This window comes from Heterodontus francisci, unplaced genomic scaffold (assembly GCF_036365525.1).
Source record: "Heterodontus francisci isolate sHetFra1 unplaced genomic scaffold, sHetFra1.hap1 HAP1_SCAFFOLD_73, whole genome shotgun sequence".
Classification (NCBI taxonomy): Eukaryota; Metazoa; Chordata; class Chondrichthyes; order Heterodontiformes; family Heterodontidae; genus Heterodontus; species Heterodontus francisci.
In genome coordinates, this window is record NW_027142236.1 from 3,153,959 (window position 1) to 3,168,124 (window position 14,166).

Consider the following 14,166-nt stretch of genomic DNA (forward strand, 5'->3'; position numbering starts at 1 on the left):
AACAGTATAAGTGAGGAGAGTGTGTTCCCCTGATTGTTTTATACACACGGGACATGTTACCAGGTGAACAGTATAAGTGAAGAGAGTGTGTTCCCCTGATTGTTTAATACACACGGGACATGTTACCAGGTGATCAGTATAAGTGAGGAGAGTGTGTTCCCCTGATTGTTTAATACACACGGGACATGTTACCAGGTGAACAGAATAAGTGAGGAGAGTGTGTTCCCCTGATTGTTTAATGCACACGGGACATGTCACCAGTTGAACAGAATTAGTGAGGAGAGTGTGTTCCCCTGATTGTTTAATACACACGGGACATGTTACCAGGTGAACTCTATAAGTGAGGAGAGTGTGTTCCCCTTATTGTTTAATAAACACGGGACATGTCACCAGGTGAACAGTATAAGTGAGGAGAGTGTGTTCCCCTGATGGTTTAATATACACAGGACATGTTACCAGGTGAACAGTATAAGTGAGGAGAGTGTGTTCCCCTGACGGTTTAATATACACGGGACATGTTACCAGGTGAACAGTATAAGTGAGGAGAGTGTGTTCCCCTGATCGTTTAGTAGACACGGGACATGTTGCCAGGTGAACAGTATAAGTGAGGAGAGTGTGTTCCCCTGATGGTTTAACACGCACGGGACATGTTACCAGGTGAACAGTATAAGTGATGAGAGTGTGTTCCCCTGATTGAATAACACGCAAGGGACATGTTACCACGTAAACAGTATAAGTGAGGAGAGTGTGTTTCCCTGATGGTTTAATACACACGGGACATGTCACCAGGTGATCAGTATAAGTGAGGAGAGTGTGTTCCCCTGATGGTTTAATATACACGGGACATGTTACCAGGTGAACAGTATAAGTGAGGAGAGTGCTTTCCCCTGATGGTTTAATATACACGGGACATGTTACCAGGTGAACAGTATAAGTGAGGAGAGTGTGTTCCGCTGATGGTTTAATATACACGGGACATGTTACCAGGTGAACAGTATAAGTGAGGAGACGGTATTCCCCTGATGGTTTAATATACACGGGACATGTTACGAGGTGAACAGTATAAGTGAGCAGATTGTGTTCCCCTGATTGTTAAATATACATGGGACACGTTACCAGGCGAACAGTATAAGTGAGGAGAGTGTGTTCCCCTGACGGTTTAATATACACGGGACATGTTTCCAGATGAACAGTATAAGTGAGGAGATTGTGTTCCCCTGATGTTTTAATATACACGGGACATGTTAGCAGGTGAACAGTATAAGTGAGGATTATGTGTTCCCCTGATGGTTTAATATACACGGGACATGTTACCAGGTGAACAGTATAAGTGAGCAGAGTGTGTTCCCCTGATGGTTTAATACACACGGGACATGTTACCAGGTGAACAGTATAAGTGAGGAGAGTGTGTTCCCCTGATTGTTTAATACACACGGGACATGTTAATAGGTGAACAGAATAAGTGAGGAGAGTGTGTTCCTCTGATGGTTTAACACGCACGGGACATGTTACCAGGTGAACAGTATAAGTGAGGATAGTGTGTGCCCCTGATGGTTTAATATACACGGGACATGTTACCAGGTGAACAGTATAAGTGAGGAGACTGTATTCCCACGATGGTTTAATATACACGGGACATGTTAGCAGGTGAACAGTATAAGTGAGGAGAGTGTGTTCCCCTGATGGTTTAATATACACGGGACATGTCACCAGGTGAACAGGAAAAGTGAGGAGAGTGTGTTCCCCTGATTGTTTAATGCACACGGGACATGTCACCAGTTGAACAGTATAAGTGAGGAGAGTATGTTCACCTGATTGTTTAATGCACACGGGACATGTCACCAATTGAACAGTATAAGTGAGGAGAGGGTGTTCCCCTGATGGTTTAATATACATGGGACTTGTTACCAGGTGAACAGTATATATGAGGTGAGTGTGTTCCCCTGATGGTTTAATATACATGGGACTTGTTACCAGGTGAACAGTATATATGAGGTGAGTGTGTTCCCCTGATGGTTTAATATACATGGGACATGTCACCAGGTGAACAGTATAAGTGAGGAGAGTGTGTTCCCCTGATGGTTTAACACGCACGGGACATGTTACCAGGTGAACAGTATACGTGAGGAGAGTGTGTTTCCCTGATGGTTTAATACACACGGGACATGTCACCAGGTGATCAGTATAAGTGAGGAGAGTGTGTTCCCCTGATGGTTTAATATACACGGGACATGTTACCAGGTGAACAGTATAAGTGAGGAGAGTGCTTTCCCCTGATGGTTTAATATACACGGGACATGTTACCAGGTGAACAGTATAAGTGAGGAGAGTGTGTTCTGCTGATGGTTTAATATACACGGGACATGTTACCAGGTGAACAGTATAAGTGAGGAGACGGTATTCCCCTGATGGTTTAATATACACGGGACATGTTAGCAGGTGAACAGTATAAGTGAGGATTATGTGTTCCCCTGATGGTTTAATATACACGGGACATGTTACCAGGTGAACAGTATAAGTGAGGAGAGTGTGTTCCCCTGATTGTTTAATATACACGGGACATGTTACCACGTAAACAGTATAAGTGAGGAGAGTGTGTTCCCCTGATTGTTAAATATGCACGGGACACGTTACCAGGCGAACAGTATAAGTGAGGAGAGTGTGTTCCCCTGATGGTTTAATATACACGGGACATGTTACCAGGTGAACAGTATAAGTGAGGAGAGTGTGTTCCCCTGATTGTTTAATATACACGGGACATGTTACCACGTAAACAGTATAAGTGAGGAGAGTGTGTTCCCCTGATTGTTAAATATGCACGGGACACGTTACCAGGCGAACAGTATAAGTGAGGAGAGTGTGTTCCCCTGATGGTTTAATATACACGGGACATGTTACCAGGTCAACAGTATAAGTGAGGAGAGTGTGTTCCCCTGATGGTTTAATACTCACGGGACATGTTAGCAGGTGAACAGTATAAGTGAGGAGAATGTGTTCCTCTGATTGTTTAATATACACAGGACATGTTACCAGGTGAACAGTATAAGTGAGGAGACTGTATTCCCCTGATGGTTTAATATACACGGGACATGTTGCCAGGTGAACAGTATAAGTGAGGAGAGATTGTTACCCTTAATGTTTAGTACGCACGGGACATGTCACCAGGTGAACAGTATAAGTGAGGAGAGTGTGTTCCCCTGATGGTTTAACACGCACGGGACATGTTACCAGGTGAACAGTATAAGTGATGAGAGTGTGTTCCCCTGATTGATTAACACGCAAGGGACATGTTACCACGTAAACAGTATAAGTGAGGAGAGTGTGTTTCCCTGATGGTTTAATACACACGGGACATGTCACCAGGTGATCAGTATAAGTGAGGAGAGTGTGTTCCCCTGATGGTTTAATATACACAGGACATGTTACCAGGTGAACAGTATAAGTGAGGAGAGTGTGTTCCGCTGATGGTTTAATATACACGGGAGATGTTACCAGGTGAACAGTATAAGTGAGGAGACGGTATTCCCCTGATGGTTTAATATACACGGGACATGTTAGCAGGTGAACGGTATAAGTGAGGATTATGTGTTCCCCTGATGGTTTAATATACACGGGACATGTTAGCAGGTGAACGGTATAAGTGAGGATTATGTGTTCCCCTGATGGTTTATTATACACGGGACATGTTAACAGATGAAAAGTATAAGTGAAGAGAGTGTGTTCCCCTGATTGTTTAATACACACGGGACATGTTACCAGGTGAACAGTATAAGTGAGGAGAGTGTGTTCCCCTGATTGTTTTATACACACGGGACATGTTACCAGGTGAACAGTATAAGTGAAGAGAGTGTGTTCCCCTGATTGTTTAATACACACGGGACATGTTACCAGGTGATCAGTATAAGTGAGGAGAGTGTGTTCCCCTGATTGTTTAATACACACGGGACATGTTACCAGGTGAACAGAATAAGTGAGGAGAGTGTGTTCCCCTGATTGTTTAATGCACACGGGACATGTCACCAGTTGAACAGAATTAGTGAGGAGAGTGTGTTCCCCTGATTGTTTAATACACACGGGACATGTTACCAGGTGAACTCTATAAGTGAGGAGAGTGTGTTCCCCTTATTGTTTAATAAACACGGGACATGTCACCAGGTGAACAGTATAAGTGAGGAGAGTGTGTTCCCCTGATGGTTTAATATACACAGGACATGTTACCAGGTGAACAGTATAAGTGAGGAGAGTGTGTTCCCCTGACGGTTTAATATACACGGGACATGTTACCAGGTGAACAGTATAAGTGAGGAGAGTGTGTTCCCCTGATCGTTTAGTAGACACGGGACATGTTGCCAGGTGAACAGTATAAGTGAGGAGAGTGTGTTCCCCTGATGGTTTAACACGCACGGGACATGTTACCAGGTGAACAGTATAAGTGATGAGAGTGTGTTCCCCTGATTGAATAACACGCAAGGGACATGTTACCACGTAAACAGTATAAGTGAGGAGAGTGTGTTTCCCTGATGGTTTAATACACACGGGACATGTCACCAGGTGATCAGTATAAGTGAGGAGAGTGTGTTCCCCTGATGGTTTAATATACACGGGACATGTTACCAGGTGAACAGTATAAGTGAGGAGAGTGCTTTCCCCTGATGGTTTAATATACACGGGACATGTTACCAGGTGAACAGTATAAGTGAGGAGAGTGTGTTCCGCTGATGGTTTAATATACACGGGACATGTTACCAGGTGAACAGTATAAGTGAGGAGACGGTATTCCCCTGATGGTTTAATATACACGGGACATGTTACGAGGTGAACAGTATAAGTGAGCAGATTGTGTTCCCCTGATTGTTAAATATACACGGGACACGTTACCAGGCGAACAGTATAAGTGAGGAGAGTGTGTTCCCCTGACGGTTTAATATACACGGGACATGTTTCCAGATGAACAGTATAAGTGAGGAGATTGTGTTCCCCTGATGTTTTAATATACACGGGACATGTTAGCAGGTGAACAGTATAAGTGAGGATTATGTGTTCCCCTGATGGTTTAATATACACGGGACATGTTACCAGGTGAACAGTATAAGTGAGCAGAGTGTGTTCCCCTGATGGTTTAATACACACGGGACATGTTACCAGGTGAACAGTATAAGTGAGGAGAGTGTGTTCCCCTGATGGTTTAATATACACAGGGCATGTTACCAGGTGAACAGTGTAAGTGAGGAGACTGTATTCCCCTGATGGTTTAATATACACGGGACATGTTACCAGGTGAACAGTAGAAGTGAGGAGAGTGTGTTCCCCTGATTGTTTAATACTCACGGGACATGTTAGCAGGTGAACAGTATAAGTGAGGAGAATGTGTTCCCCTGATGGTTTAATATACACAGGGCATGTTACCAGGTGAACAGTATAAGTGAGGAGACTGTATTCCCCTGATGGTTTAATATACACGGGACATGTTAGCAGGTGAACAGTATAAGTGAGGAGAATGTGTTCCCCTGATGGTTTAATATACACAGGACATGTTACCAGGTGAACAGTATAAGTAAGGAGAGTGTGTTCCCCTGATTGTTTAATACTCACGGGACATGTTACCAGGTGAACAGTATAAGTGAGGAGACTGTGTTCCCCTGATGCTTCAATACACCCGGGACATGTTACCAGGTGAACAGTGTAAGTGAGGAGAGTGTGATCCAATGATTGTTTCATACTGACGGGATGTGTCACCAGGTGAAGAGTAGAAGTGAGGAGAGTGTGTTCCACTGATGGTTTAATATACGCGGGACATGTTACCAGGTGAACAGCATAAGTGAAGAGAGAGTGTTCCCCTGATTGTTTTATACACACGGGACATGTTAGCAGGTGAACAGTATAAGTGAGGAGAGTGTGTTCCCCTGATGGTTTAATATACATGGGACATGTTACCAGGTGAACAGTATAAGTGAGGAGAGTGTGGTCCCCTGATTGTTTAATACACACGGGACATGTTACCAGGTGAGCAGTATAAGTGAGGAGAGTGTGTTCCCCTGATGGTTTAATATACATGGGACATGTTACCAGGTGAACAGTAGAAGTGAGGAGAGAGTGTTCCACTGATGCTTTAATGCACACGGGACATGTTACCAGGTGAACAGTATAAGTGAGGAGAGTGCTTTCCCCTGATGGTTTAATATTCACGGGACATGTTACCAGGTGAACAGTATAAGTGAGGAGAGTGTGTTCCGCTGATGGTTTAACACGCACGGGACATGTCACCTGGTGAACAGTATAAGTGAGGAGAGTGTGTTCCCCTGATGGTGTAATATACATGGGACATGTTACCAGGTGAACAGTATAAGTGAGGAGAGTGTGTTCCCCTGATTGTTTAATACACACGGGACATGTTACCAGGTGATCAGTATAAGTGAGGAGAGTGTGTTCCCCTGATGGTTTAATATACATGGGACATGTTACCAGGTGAACAGTATAAGTGAAGAGAGAGTGTTCCCCTGATTGTTTAAAACACAGGACATGTTACCAGGAGAACAGTATAAGTGAGGAGAGTGAGATCCCCTGATGGTTTAAAACAAACAGGACATGTCAACAGGTGAACAGTATAAGTGAGGAGAGTGTGTTCCCATGATGGTTTAACACGCACGGGACATGTTACCAGCTGAACAGTATAAGTGAGGAGCGTGTGTTCCCCTGATTGTTTAATACGCACGGGTCATGTTACCAGGTGAACAGTATAAGTGAGGAGAGTGTGTTCCCCTGATGGTTTAATACACACAGGACATGTCAACTGGTGAACAGTATCAGTGAGGAGAGAGTGTTCCCCTGATGGTTTGACACGCACGGGGCATGTTACCAGGTGAACAGTATAAGTGAGGGGAGTGAATTCCCCTGATTGTTTAATACACACAGGACATGTTACCAGGTGAACAGTATAAGTGAGGAGAGTGTGTTCCCCTGATGGTTTAATACACACGGGACATGTTACCAGGTGAACAGTATAAGTGAGGAGAGTGTGTTCCCCTGATGGTTTAATACACACTGGACATGTTACCAGGTGAACAGTATAAGTGAGGAGAGTGTGTTCCCCTGATGGTTTAATACACACGGGACATGTTACCAGGTGAACAGTATAAGTGAGGAGAGTGTGTTCCCCTGATGGTTTAATACACACTGGACATGTTACCAGGTGAACAGTATAAGTGAGGAGAGTGTGTTCCCCTCATTGTTTAATACACACAGGACATGTCACCAGGTGAACAGTATAAGTGAGGAGAGTGTGTTCCCCTGATGGTTTAATACACACGGGCCATGTTACGAGGTGAACAGTATAAGTGAGGAGAGTGTGTTCCCCTGATTGTTTAATACACACAGGCCATGTTACCAGGTGAACAGTGTAAGTGAGGAGAGTGTGTTCCCCTGATGGTTTAATACACACGGGACATGTTACCAAGTGAACAGTGTAAGTGAGGAGAGTGTGTTGCCCTGATGGTTTATTATACATGGGACATGTTACCAGGTGAACAGTATAAGAGAGGAGAGTGTGTTCCCCTGATTGTTTAATGCACACGGGACATGTCATCAGGTGAACTCGATAAGTGAAGAGAGTGTGTTCCCCTGATGGTTTAATACACACGGGACATGTTACCAGGTGAACAGTGTAAGTGAGGAGAGTTTGTTCCCCTGATTGTATAATATACACGGGACATGTTACCAAGTGATCACTGTAAGTGAGGAGAGTGTGTTCCCCTGATGGTTTAATATACATGGGACATGTTACCAGGTGAACAGTATAAAAGAGGAGAGTGTGTTCCCCTGATTGTTTAATGCACACAGGACATGTCACCAGGTGAACAGTATAAGTGAGGAGACTGTGTTCCCCTGATCGTTCAATATACACGGGACATGTTACCAGGTGAACAGTGTTAGTGAGGAGAGTGTTTTCCCCTGATGGTTTAATATTCATGGGACATGTTACCAGGTGAACAGTATAAGTGAGGAGAGTATATTCCCCTGATTGTTTAATATACACGGGACATGTTCCCAGGTGAACAGTATAAGTGAGGAGACTGTGTTCCCCTGATGGTTTAATATACACGGGACATGTTACCAGGTGAACAGTGTAAGTGAGGAGAGTGTGTTCCCCTGATGGTTTAATATTCATGGGACATGTTACCAGGTGAACAGTATAAGTGAGGAGAGTGTGTTCCCCTGATGTTTTAATATACACAGGACATGTTACAAGGTGAACAGTATAAGTGAGTAGAGTGTTTTCCCCTGATTGTTTAATACGCACGGGACATGTTACCAGATGAACAGTATAAGTGAGGAGAGTGTGTTCCCCTGATTGTTTAATACGCACGGGACATGATACCAGGTGAACAGTAGAAGTGAGGAGAGTGCTTTCCCCTGATTGTTTAATACACACGGGACATGTCACCTGGTGAACAGTATAAGTGAGGAGAGTGTGTTCCCCTGATTATTTAATATACACGGGACATGTTACCAGGTGAACAGTGTAAGTGAGGAGGTTGTGTTCCACTGATTGTTTAATATACACAGGACATGTCACCAGGTGAACAGTATAAGTGAGGAGAATGTGTTCCCCTGATGGTTTGATACGCACGGGACATGTTACCAGATGAACAGTATAAGTGAGGAGAGTGTGTTCCCCTGATTATTTAATATACACGGGACATGTTACCAGGTGAACAGTATAAGTGAGGAGAGTGTGTTCCCCTGATGGTTTAATACACACGGGACATGTTACCAGGTGAACAGTGTAAGTGAGTAGAGTGTATTCCCCTGATTGTTTAATACGCACGGGACATGTTACCAGGTGACCAGTATAGTGAGTAGAGTGTTTTCCCCTGATTGTTTAATACGCACGGGACATGTTACCAGATGAACAGTATAAGTGAGGAGAGTGTGTTCCCCTGATGGTTTAATACGCACGGGACATGTTACCAGAGGAACAGTATAAGTGAGGAGAGTGTGTTCCCCTGATTATTTAATATACACGGGACATGTTACCAGGTGAACAGTGTAAGTGAGTAGAGTGTATTCCCCTGATTGTTTAATACGCACGGGACATGTTACCAGGTGACCAGTATAGTGAGGAGAGTGTTTTCCCCTGATTGTTTAATGCACACGGGACATGTTACCAGGTGAAAAGTATATTTGAGGAGAGTGTGTTCCCCTGATTGTTTAATACACACGGGACACGTCACCAGGTGAACAGTATAAGTGAGGAGAGTGTGTTCCCCTGATTGTTTAATGCAAACGGGACACGTCACCAGGTGAACAGTATAAGTGAGGCGAGTGTGTTCCCCTGATTGTTTAATACACACGGGACACGTCACCAGGTGAACAGTATAAGTGAGGAGAGTGTGTTCCCCTGATTGTTTAATGCAAACGGGACACGTCACCAGGTGAACAGTATAAGTGAGGCGAGTGTGTTCCCCTGATTGTTTAATGCAAACGGGACACGTCACCAGGTGAACAGTGTAATTGTGGAGAGTGTGTTCCCCTGATAGTTTAATCCGCACGGGACATGTTACCAGATGAACAGTATAAGTGAGGAGAGTGAGTTCCCCTGATTGTTTAATACGCACGGGACATGTTACCAGATGAACAGTATAAGTGAGGAGAATGTGTTCCCCTGATTGTTTAATGCACACGGGGCATGTTACCAGGTGACAAGTATAAGTGAGGAGAGTGTGTTCCCCTGATAGTTTAATACGCACGGGACATTTTACCAGATGAACAGTATAAGAGAGGAGAGTGTGTTCCCCTGATGGTTTAATATACACGGGACATGTTACCAGGTGAACAGTATAAGTGAGGAGAGTGTGTTCCCCTGATTGTTTAATACACACGGGTCATGTTACCAGGTGAACAGTATAAGTGAGGAGAGAGTGTTCCCCTGATTGTTTAATGCACACGGGACACGTCACCAGGTGAACAGTATAAGTGAGGAGAGTGTGTTCCGCTGATTGTTTAATACGCACGGGACATGTTACCAGGTGAAGAGTATAAGTGAGGAGAGTGTGTTCCCCTGATTGTTTAATACACATGGGACATGTTACAAGGTGAATAGTATGAGTGAGGAGAGTGTGTTCCCCTGATTGTTTAATACACACGGAACACGTCACCAAGTGAACAGTATCAGTGAGGAGACTGTGTTCCCCTGATTGTTTAATACACACGGGACATGTTACCAGGTGAAATCTATAAGTGAGGAGACTGAGTTCCCATGATGGTTTAACTTAGACGGGACATGTTCCCTGGTGAACAGTATAAGTGAGGAGAGGGTGTTCCACTGATGGTTTAATATACGTGGGACATGTCATAAGGTGAACAGTATAAGTGAGGATAGTGTGTTCCCATGATGGTTTAATATAGCCGGGACATGTCACCAGGTGAACAGTATAAGTGAGGAGAGTGTGTTCCCCTGATGGTTTAATATTCACAGGACATGTTACCTGGTGAAGAGTATAAGTGAGGAGAGTGTGTTCCACTGATGGTTTAATATGCACAGGACATGTCACTCGGTGAAAAGTATAATTGAAGAGAGTGTGTTCCACAGATGGCTTAATATGCACGGGTCATGTTACCAGGTGAACAGTATAAGTGAGGAGAGTGAGTTCCCCTGATTGTTTAATATACACAAGACATGTTACCAGGTGAACAGTATAAGTGAGGAGAGTGTGTTCCCCTGATGGTTTAATATACACAGGACATGTTACCAGGTGAACAGTCTAAGTGAGGAGAGTGAGTTCCCCTGATTGTTTAATATACACAAGACATGTTACCAGGTGAACAGTATATGTGAGGAGAGTGTTTTCCCCTGATTGTTTAATACGCACGGGACATGTTACCAGATGAACAGTATAAGTGAGGAGAGTGTGTTCCCCTGATTGTTTAATACGCACGGGACATGTCAACAGGTGAACAGTATAAGTGAGGAGATTGTTTTCCCCTGATGGTTTAATATACACGGGACATGTTACCAGGTGAACAGTATAAGTGAGGAGAGTGTTTTCCCCTGATTGTTTATTGCACACGGGACACGTCACCAGGTGAACAGTATAAGTGAGGAGAGTGTGTTCCCCTGATTGTTTAATACGCACGGGACATGTTACCAGGTGAACAGTATAAGTGAGGAGATTGTTTTCCCCTGATGGTTTAATATACACGGGACATGTTACCAGGTGAACAGTAGAAGTGAGGAGAGTGCTTTCCCCTGATTGTTTAATGCACACGGGACATGTCACCTGGTGAACAGTATAAGTGAGGAGAGTGTGTTCCCCTGATTATTTAATATACACGGGACATGTTACCAGGTGAACAGTGTAAGTGAGGAGGTTGTGTTCCACTGATTGTTTAATATACACAGGACATGTCACCAGGTGAACAGTATAAGTGAGGAGAGTGTGATCCCCTGATGGTTTAATACGCATGGGACATGTTACCAGATGAACAGTATAAGTGAGGAGAGTGTGTTCCCCTGATTATTTAATATACACGGGACATGTTACCAGGTGAACAGTGTAAGTGAGTAGAGTGTATTCCCCTGATTGTTTAATACGCACGGGACATGTTAACAGGTGACCAGTATAAGTGAGGAGAGTGTGTTCCCCTGATGGTTTAATATACACAGGACATGTTACCAGGTGAACAGTATAGTGAGGAGAGTGTTTTCCCCTGATTGTTTAATGCACACGGGACATGTTACCAGGTGAAAAGTATATTTGAGGAGAGTGTGTTCCCCTGATTGTTTAATACACACGGGACACGTCACCAGGTGAACAGTATAAGTGAGGAGAGTGTGTTCCCCTGATTGTTTAATGCAAACGGGACACGTCACCAGGTGAACAGTATAAGTGAGGAGAGTGAGTTCCCCTGATTGTTTAATACGCACGGGACATGTTACCAGATGAACAGTATAAGTGAGGAGAATGTGTTCCCCTGATTGTTTAATGCACACGGGACATGTTACCAGGTGACAAGTATAAGTGAGGTGAGTGTGTTCCCCTGATAGTTTAATACGCACGGGACATGTTACCAGATGAACAGTATAAGAGAGGAGAGTGTGTTCCCCTGATGGTTTAATATACACGGGACATGTTACCAGGTAAACAGTATAAGTGAGGAGAGTGTGTTCCCCTGATTATTTAATATACACGGGACATGTTACCAGGTGAACAGTGTAAGTGAGTAGAGTGTATTCCCCTGATAGTTTAATACGCACGGGACATGTTACCAGATGAACAGTATAAGAGAGGAGAGTGTGTTCCCCTGATGGTTTAATATACACGGGACATGTTACCAGGTAAACAGTATAAGTGAGGAGAGTGTGTTCCCCTGATTATTTAATATACACGGGACATGTTACCAGGTGAACAGTATAAGTGAGGAGAGTGTGTTCCCGTGATTGTTTAATGCAAACGGGACACGTCACCAGGTGAACAGTATAAGTGAGGCGAGTGTGTTCCCCTGATTGTTTAATACACACGGGACACGTCACCAGGTGAACAGTATAAGTGAGGAGAGTGTGTTCCCCTGATTGTTTAATGCAAACGGGACACGTCACCAGGTGAACAGTGTAATTGTGGAGAGTGTGTTCCCCTGATAGTTTAATCCGCACGGGACATGTTACCAGATGAACAGTATAAGTGAGGAGAGTGAGTTCCCCTGATTGTTTAATACACACGGGACATGTTACCAGATGAACAGTATATGTGAGGAGAATGTGTTCCCCTGATTGTTTAATGCACACGGGGCATGTTACCAGGTGACAAGTATAAGTGAGGAGAGTGTGTTCCCCTGATAGTTTAATACGCACGGGACATGTTACCAGATGAACAGTATAAGAGAGGAGAGTGTGTTCCCCTGATGGTTTAATATACACGGGACATGTTACCAGGTGAACAGTATAAGTGAGGAGAGTGTGTTCTCCTGATTGTTTAATATACACGGGACACGTCACCAGGTGAACAGTATAAGTGAGGAGAGTGTGTTCCCCTGATAGTTTAATACGCACGGGACATGTTACCAGATGAACAGTAGAAGTGAGGAGAGTGTGTTCCCCTGATTGTTTAATACACACGGGTCATGTTACCAGGTGAACAGTATAAGTGAGGAGAGTGTTTTCCCCTGATTGTTTAATGCACACGGGACACGTCACCAGGTGAACAGTATAAGTGAGGAGAGTGTGTTCCGCTGATTGTTTAATACGCACGGGACATGTTACCAGGTGAAGAGTATAAGTGAGGAGAGTGTGTTCCCCTGATTGTTTAATACACATGGGACATGTTACAAGGTGAATAGTGTAAGTGAGTAGAGTGTATTCCCCTGATTGTTTAATACGCACGGGACATGTTAACAGGTGACCAGTATAAGTGAGGAGAGTGTGTTCCCCTGATGGTTTAATATACACAGGACATGTTACCAGGTGAACAGTATAGTGAGGAGAGTGTTTTCCCCTGATTGTTTAATGCACACGGGACATGTTACCAGGTGAAAAGTATATTTGAGGAGAGTGTGTTCCCCTGATTGTTTAATACACACGGGACATGTTACCAGGTCAACAGTATAAGTGAGGAGAGTGTGTTCCCCTGATTGTTTAATGCAAACGGGACACGTCACCAGGTGAACAGTATAAGTGAGGAGAGTGAGTTCCCCTGATTGTTTAATACGCACGGGACATGTTACCAGATGAACAGTATAAGTGAGGAGAATGTGTTCCCCTGATTGTTTAATGCACACGGGACATGTTACCAGGTGACAAGTATAAGTGAGGTGAGTGTGTTCCCCTGATAGTTTAATACGCACGGGACATGTTACCAGATGAACAGTATAAGAGAGGAGAGTGTGTTCCCCTGATGGTTTAATATACACGGGACATGTTACCAGGTAAACAGTATAAGTGAGGAGATTGTGTTCCCCTGATTGTTTAATATACACGGGACATGTCACCAGGTGAACAGTATAAGTGAGGAGAGTGTGTTCCCCTGATAGTTTAATACGCACGGGACATGTTACCAGATGAACAGTAGAAGTGAGGAGAGTGTGTTCCCCTGATTGTTTAATGCACACGGGACATGTTACCAGAAGAACAGTATAAGAGAGGAGAGTGTGTTCCCCTGATTGTTTAATACGCAC